General features: G+C 38.8%; 1 protein-coding gene across 1 annotated transcript in view; it reads left to right on the forward strand.

Moving 5' to 3' along the window:
• The window catches only part of LOC107682590 (arsenite methyltransferase), a 52068-nt gene extending 45524 nt beyond the window's left edge, over positions 1 to 6544 (forward strand). The window contains exon 11 of the mRNA XM_016478786.1: positions 6313 to 6544. The gene's annotated coding sequence lies outside the window, so the exon portion shown is untranslated. The remainder of the gene's footprint in view (positions 1 to 6312) is intronic.
• The last annotated feature ends 1967 nt before the right edge of the window (positions 6545 to 8511 follow it).

An 8511-nucleotide genomic window follows, 5' to 3' on the forward strand; every position in this document is an offset into this window, starting at 1 on the left:
GTTTCTGTACAAATACGTGTGCCTTTACACCCCTAATATATATATATATATATATATATATATATAAATTCATATGACTAACTTTTAATATATATAGAGATAGATAAACTTATGCATTGAAAGAGAGAGTTCTTTAATTCTGAATTCTGAATATTGCACAATCCCGATATAGTGTTTAAAGAGCACATTAATTTTATGGTTTTGTAGGGCCACAGCAGAACCATAACACTCAACTGCACAAGGACTAACAAGCTTTGTGAAGCTGGAAATGTATTCACTGCATCCTTAATGTCCAAAGGTGAAAGTGGGGGTCAGCAGCATCCAGACACTGAGGCAAAGGCTGTAATAGAGTTGATTGATTACAGGCACTAGTTTAGGGCCCGCATTGATTTCATTTGCTTTAAAAGTCCCTCGGCCCTGTAGAGTCTCCAGTGTCTGCAGTCTGGAGTCTATGCGGACTTGGACTTGAATTATGTGTTGCTGTAGAAATGGCTGTGTTCCTTGTGGTGCAGTGGAGATTATATACTGACATTCAGAGCGCTGCACTCCTCCGAGGATGCCTGCATAGGGCAGGAGTGTTAATGAAATGGGGAATGAACTGAACCACAGGTTATGCTGTTCTGCAAGTTATTATATCGTTACATGCACCCTCTCTGCCATTCTCAATGTTCGCACTATAATGTTAGATTTAATGATGAATTAGGCATAGACTTATCCATAACATGTTATCAGCAGTGGTGTAAATTATTGCTTAATAGTTTATTTCTCAAAGAATATGTCAGCGATTGACCCATCGCAGAATAGTTTGTGCGAACGGTTTATTGCTCTCCTCAGTCAATTAAGGTTAGCATCCCTTGAGCTGGGACGGGGTTGATGACTATCAGGAAGATATCGAGTTCGTGAGGTCTTTCCTTGGATCTTCAGCTTCACTTTTCTGCCACCGGCCACCGGCCATTTGCCTTGTGCCTGAAGAGAAGCGGTCGCCTCACTCATGCGCCGCAGCCTCCTGCCACTGCGGGACAGGGTGATGGATGTCTCCCACGAGCAAATGGCAGCGAACGCCAGGGCGGGAATAACCTGCGCCTTCCAGTCCGCACCTGCCCCCCTCCTAAAACCAGTCTGCGTCTGATTCAGCACCCGGCTACTCTCTTCTTCACCTCCAAATCTGATTTTTTTCTCTTCTTCAGAGATGGATGGTGGCAGCGATGGCGTCTCATTTGTTCGGAAAGCCAGAGGTAAATTGTGAATGCTGATAATAATCTACTCATTCCCAGGAGCATCACCTTGGTCTGTTCCCCCCTTCGTCTGCCTCGGGGGAGGACATGGGGCAGAGGTGTGGGGGGCGGGAGGAGATTGGGGGAGGAGCCGGGAGAGGTGAGGGGAATAACATCACTCATGTTTTGGCTGGGGTGAGCGACTGAATTGCCACCACAGATGGGAGAGTTTCATTAAGCGTACTGAATAGTGGCAGAGGTAAAAGAGGGGGTGGGGTTCGCCGTTCGGATGTTTGCCACATCTGTATGTAGTTGCCAACTAGTCGTGCCTCCAAATAACTGATTGACATCTTTGTCTTGAGGCAGTTTGGTGCATGCACCATAATCGCAATCGGGTTTGACTGTCCGATGCAGCCTATTTGAAAGTATCGCAGACTTTCGCTGGGGATTTTTCTGTCTTTTCTGTGCCTAAAGCTATTGTCTGATGTATCTAACTGCAATGCAAGGTCGTTTTGTCCTACCTGTGAAGTGGACAAGGCACCTTGAGTCTCTGCTGGCTGTCTGTGGGATTGCAAGTCTGTCATGACTTAGAGAAGACAACAAAGACGAAGGACTGACCGTCTGGCTCTGAGATGGAGGTGGGGAGGGGATGTGTTTCCTCTCCACACACAAAGACTGCAGAGCAGAGGGCATTTGTCTATCGAAATTCCAATCCGACAAAGAGGAAACAAGTCTCACAAGTTGTCATTGTTCCATTCTTCTTTTCTGTCCCATCATCCTATTGTTATTTTGCCTTCCATCACGTGCATATTTGCGCAAACGTCTTTGTATTTTACTTGCGACATTTTCCGGCTTGTGTGATTAATAATGGCAGGGAAAATTTCCCTCCAAATGTCTTTTCACAGTGATGCTGTAGGACACAAAGCAGACGTGATGCAGCCAGACACAAACTTTTGGCAGTGTATGAGCTACTGAGTTCAGCTCTGATGAAAGAAAAGAGATAGGCTTAGCTGGTTATGGCTGCCCTTCTCTTGTTCCCTGAGACCCTAACTCGTGAGTTCTTCCTTCAAAATCACGGGTCAGGAGCTTGGGAGACAGGTGGAGGGCTTTAGCACCTCTCCAAAAAATCCTCTCTCACAAAGTCAAATGAGCTTGTGCAACAGTCTGTTTGTCTACTTAGCACATACTAATCATATTGTGTTATATATATATATATGGGCTTTTCACACTGCGCTTAACCCTGGGTGAGCCTTTAAATCCCAGGTTAACCCCACTTTTAACCCTGGGTGAAGTGTTTCACACTTCTATTTTTAAAAGAGAGTTTGCACGGCTGTTAACCCTGGGTTAGAGCAGGGTTAACCAAGGATTTTGTGATGCTAACCCTCTAATTGTTGTGCCAAAAAAGTATACTATGTAAAACAATGCAGTGCTAAAAATGTATTGAAATTTATTTATCATCACACAACCAATCATAAATTGCTGCACTGCTTACCTCATTAAATATTCATGAGCTTTAAAGAGTCACAGAAACTTTCACACACTGTGTTGTTTTAGCATCTGAGGGGAAAAAATGTATACTGTTGTACTACAAATGATAGTATATTCTTGTAGTTTATATCATTTTAAAAGGTTTCATAACGTTTTATGTGGCATTTCCTAATGACTAAATGCATTTCCACAGATGAACATAGGTTCCAGGTTCCACAGGTTCACGTACTGCCTTTGTCACAAATTATTGTTTTGATTTTGCAAATTTGAATGGTAACCTTTAGTTTCCAAATATACTTTGTGAAATCTTAAAAATATGAACAACTAACCAAGAATAAAGTAGGAACAGTCTGAAACATAAAACAAGTGAGCCTGGGATTACATTAACCCAGTGTTTGGAAATGACAAGTGTGAATAGCCCACAGGCAATTTCTGTAACTTGACGTAACATTTCTCACACTTTAATAATCTTGAGGCACAACCGGTTTGTAAATTGGGAAATACCACACATCTGGCAGCTAAGGTGTCTGATTAGGTGGTTTTCCATCTAAAAAGTGCTCAGATGAGAGCATAAATTTATTACAATACTATAGTAAATGTCTAATTAAATGCAGCCAAATGTACATGTTCCTTATATGTAGTTTCGGTAAAATGAGATGTATTTTGTGGCTCTTTCACAAGCACAGCTAATGCATTAAAAGGTGTATCAAAAGGAGAATTTACTGGGAATTTAATATGTAGGTAATGCATTTGGTTTGCTTCCTGCTGGGCATATGGTTACTATTACAGTATATTGGCAGAGACAGAGATTGTCGAGAGTGTAGGGAGGGCAAATTCTGTTTTCAATAATTTTCGAAGAAGTTCTCTGGCAGATTAATTAAAAGCAGATTGGCTCCTTTATGGAATTATCATGGAGGCAAGATGTGCAATGGAAATAAAAGGTGGAAAAGGTCAGTATATTCCATTACTGTCCATGTGATATCTGTGAACAATGAAGGAGGATTAGGAATGTATTTTTTATCTAAGGAGCAGGCGGGATTTATTACCGTCACTCAAATATTTTACTCGTCTATAGAGTTTCCAATCAGACTCCAGTTCTGAGGATAATTGCTTTGCTTTCAATATGTCATTGCTGGGTTTATGACAGCTGTAAGCGAGTCTTCAAAGCATTTATGGATTAATAGCATAATTCTGCAGACAGTTCAAATGGCATTTGGTATGCTTGCCCGCTTGCTTCATATTGAATTCATATTAATAATTCTCTATTCCAGTACCTGGTTTTCCATTTGCATTAGCCCACATTTATTGTGGATGTGTAATTATGAAGCCACTGGGTGAGTAAGGTTTTGCTGTTAATAAGACAGAAAAAGAGAGATATATATATATATAGTAAGTATTGTATTTGATTACATCATTTTGATCGACTCTTGCTCCGTTTTTGTAAAAAAAAATGTTTAAATCCCTGACTCTCTAGAATGAGTTAGAGAAGAATAGAGGAGCATCTAAAAAATGCAACCTCAACAAAACTGATTGTCCTCTGACGCTAACCATCTAATTACGTACTGTATAGCTTTTATATATTTATTAAACTTCACTCCAAACCGTGGCAGTTTTCCAGCTAATAGGTGCTTGCTCCACAGAGCCCCCAGCAACAGTAGCGAGATAGTCATCCACCATGAATACAAAATAGTCAGGCATGGCACAGTAAGCCCAAAGCCACTAGACTCAGAGCATGCCCACTAAAAACCAGCCACTGTGTGTCAGTCAAATAAGACATTGGAAAGAGGGGAGTTGTGTACCTTTGGGATTCTATTCAGAGGTATAGGGAGGGTTTCAAAGTGGGAAACATCCAACTTGATGGTTTACAGCTTGCTGGATATTGGTAATGAGATGGTGAGTGATTTATGAAACTGTGGAGTAGGCTCTTTTCTATGTACTGTGAAAATTACAAATTAAATTGTGGAAGAAATTGGCAGTAAATCATGAGGCTTGTTGAACCTTTTTCTTGGGAAATCACAATCTGATTTATTTGGAATTATAAATTGAATAAAAGATCTTGATTGTGGACTTTCACAGTGATTTACCACCAAGAGCAGTAACAGTATGAGTCATGAATTGCGGGTAATTTCTATAGTGCAGAGCTGGCACGATTTCTACCCAATTTAAGTGATGCATTAAATATGTACTCCCATTGAGGTCAAGGAAGGCCTCAAAGTGAATTTCTTGACAGATTTTGCAAGAACGATTCCTAAGGTCGAAGCTATTGTCTCCATTTACTAAATGAGAGTCAAATAAGGACACAACAGCTGCTTTGGTAGTAGCTCTTTTCTATCTGCCTTTTTCTCTTTCTCTTCTATTCTATCACAATCACACACACACACACACACACACACACACACACACACACACACACACACGCACGCACGTATTTGCAAGCACACACTCTGATCAGAGTTGGTTGATGTCTGGGTTTTTCAGACACTGCGGCAGGCGTCCAGACAGTCACCTGAAAACACACTCCATCTTTGAGAGCACTGCCGCCATTGCTTTCACCCTCCATTTCAATACGCCGCATATAAATGATAACATTTTCATTTCATTTTCACGTTTCAATTTCTTGCACAACTGTAATAATCTCTTGAAAATGTGCTGTTGCAAGTCAAATCAATATTTTATGATCTTTTTTGCCTAATTTTAACCATGCGCTGTCAGACAGCCATTAGCGCCTGTGAGATTCACTTTAGTGTCGCCATTTAGATCTAGTCTGTAACTGATGCAAATGAAATTCTGGCTCCAAATCTCCCATTGTCCCTCTTCAACTCTGTTCCATCTCCTTGGCGCCCTCTACTTTGCTTTGTAGGTGTTGCCATGACAACCCAATCCCCGTGTACCATATTTCATTTCGCAACCGACAATGAGGTACACTGTGGCAGATATGTATCGGCACCACCAAGGTCACTTTCTCTCAGCAGTCTGTCTCCCAAAGGTGGCAACTAGGGATGTAACGATTAACCGCGAGCCGGTTGAAAATCGATTAAAATATGTTAAATCTCATTTTGTAAAAAAAAAAAACCGTGAATCGAATCGTGAAATCAAAAGTGAAGTTGAGTGAATCGTTACATCCCTATCCTCATGTTGGCCAGCCCACCGTGAGGTACTGAGCAGACACGGTGTGCACGGACACCATTTGATTTGAATATATGATATCCTATGATTAAGCTTGTCTGCACTTTCTCAGCCACCAGGTCACATTTTGCTGACATGTTTTCTTGAAGCTGGCTAAATAATCCATCAATGCAGGAAAACCTCACTGCGTCTCATATACTGAGTTTTAAATTCACTGTAATTGTAGGGGTATTTTCATGGAATGTTTATGTCATTTTCTGTTTGCAAAAAACTGTGCATATTGTGCCTCATATGGAAATGTAGCCGTTATTTATGGCCGATATGTAGGTTTACCGCAGATGAGTCGAGCGCCAATCTCTAAAACCCTCTAATAAGATGTTAAATGGGTGGTTTCGGCTCGAATTGAAATACCACAGATTGAGCCATTTTAAATGATGTATATGTGCGATTGTTGCTGAAACAGTGCTGTGTGTTTCATTTGCAGGCAACCGGCGGTGTTTAAGCGAAGCTCCTCAGACTTAGCACATCTCCGCACAGATGAGCTGAGAGGTCAATGAGTTTCTGGGCTGCCACAGCGACTGCCAAGTACAACCAGACACACTCTATCAGATGCATTATAAAACTGTTGAAACTCTGTCTCTTTCTCTCGCTCTGCTTCTCTCTCACACACCGAATACAAAATAAATACACCCTTTTATTACTTTCAAAATGCTTTTGACCAGACTTTGTTCAATAAAGGAATAAAAGGTGAATAACTTTATTCTCTTGCTTGTTTTTTCAAAGAAACATACTGAGACTTTTATACACAGGACATACAAGAGATTTTAACAGGTCAAAATTGTCCTTGCTGTTTTAATAGGAGGATATGATGGCATTTGAGTATAAATGTATAAAATGTATTTCACTCAGGCCGATTAATCTGAAGACATTTGGACATTTTAAGCATTTAACAGCATTGCCCTGTGCCTGATTATTGGCTGTTACTTTATAATTATTAAATGACAATAAATGAATTAATTAAAAAAAAAAAAACATTTTCCTGTGAATTTTGTAAATGCTATGTAAAATATTAGATATAATATATTATACAAAAATATAATTTAATACTCATAAAACATAAAATAACCTTTTGTGTAAAATATTTAACTAATATTCTGAGTATGAAACAATAAATATAGTGTTAAAGTTTTTTTATTCAAAATATTTTAATTTCGGCATTATATTGCTCTTTAGATATCAGCATCACGCTGTCCTTACTGGCCAGTTAATAGAAGTGGTCATTTTACAATAAGTAATGCACTTTTTAAATTTTATTTCAGAGGAGAATTTCTCCTCTTAATTTTGTAACTATTGTGTAAAGTAATACATCTTATTTTATTAATAAATGTTATTTAATACATATATTATAAAACAATTCATTTTAAATAAAACGTTTTTATTCATTATTTTAATTTAAATTGAGCATTATATTGGCCTGCTGTTTAGATATCAGCATCAGCCTGTCCTGATAGGCCTAATTACAGAAGTGGCCATTTTACAATGAATAATGCACTTTTTTTTTTATAATACACCCACAGTTAAAAAATCCTATTAATTTTCTAAATATTGTGTAAAATATTAAATAATATTTTATTATATTTATAATATATAATTTAAAAATAAAAATTTATAATATATTATATTAATTAATATTTTAATACATATAATATAAAGCATTATAAATAAATTAAAAAGAAATAAGTATATCAAAACACATATATAGTATAAATATTTCTGCATTATTTTATTTATTTTAAAAAACACATATCCTTTGACCACTAGAATACACAAAATCCCATCTGCTTTACCTGCTTGGGATCATGGATCCAAAGCCCAGGAAAAACTGTGTTCTGCATGTCATTCTCCCAGCTAAAATCATTCATCTCTCTTCCATAGCCCCCTCTCTCCACCAGTGAGCTGAGGCAGTGAATGAGAGCTGCATTCTAATAGGATGAATCCGGTCACTGCTGTAGGGGGGTACCGTGGGAGTCCAGACAGAGAGCCAGATGCAGACAAAAGCCCCATGCTTCACCCAATTTACCTGCCACAGACACTACCTGGTACACAACCTGACCAATCCACAATACCCCCTCTATTGTTCTCTTGTCAAGGGCAATGAAAAGAATAGCTCCTTTTTCCTATACAAGCTTTTCCCACAAGCCACACTTTGAGCATTAGTGCTTTATTGAGACATTCACTGAAAATGAATGAGGCAGATTAAACCGAAGTGGCGCTTCTTTTGGTTCAGATTTGGCAGACTGGCTTAGTAACAGCCACAGGTCTCCAGTGTATTACCATATCATGAGTCTCGAATGTCAATTCATTGGTTGGTTTTATCCGTCTGCATGCATCAGATCTGCATCAGACACGAACCCGACATGTGAAATTTAAGCTTATACGGAAGGACGTGAGGCAGCCAAATCAAACATTCTTTTAAGTCATGCATTTTGCAGAGATGTTAGGCAATTGGAAACACAATTATAGCTCTTTGTACTCTGCAAAGCAGCAGATAGCATATGGTCACAAATATATCTTAAATTATGCGTCTAATCATATATATATATGGTGCCATAAAGCTACACTCATATTGCTCCAACTTTGACATTGTTGCTCAACTAATATTATGTTTTGTAATAGTTCACCA

Source organism: Sinocyclocheilus anshuiensis, unplaced genomic scaffold (assembly GCF_001515605.1).
Source record: "Sinocyclocheilus anshuiensis isolate Anshui unplaced genomic scaffold, SAMN03320099.WGS_v1.1 scaffold1170, whole genome shotgun sequence".
NCBI lineage: Eukaryota > Metazoa > Chordata > Actinopteri > Cypriniformes > Cyprinidae > Sinocyclocheilus > Sinocyclocheilus anshuiensis.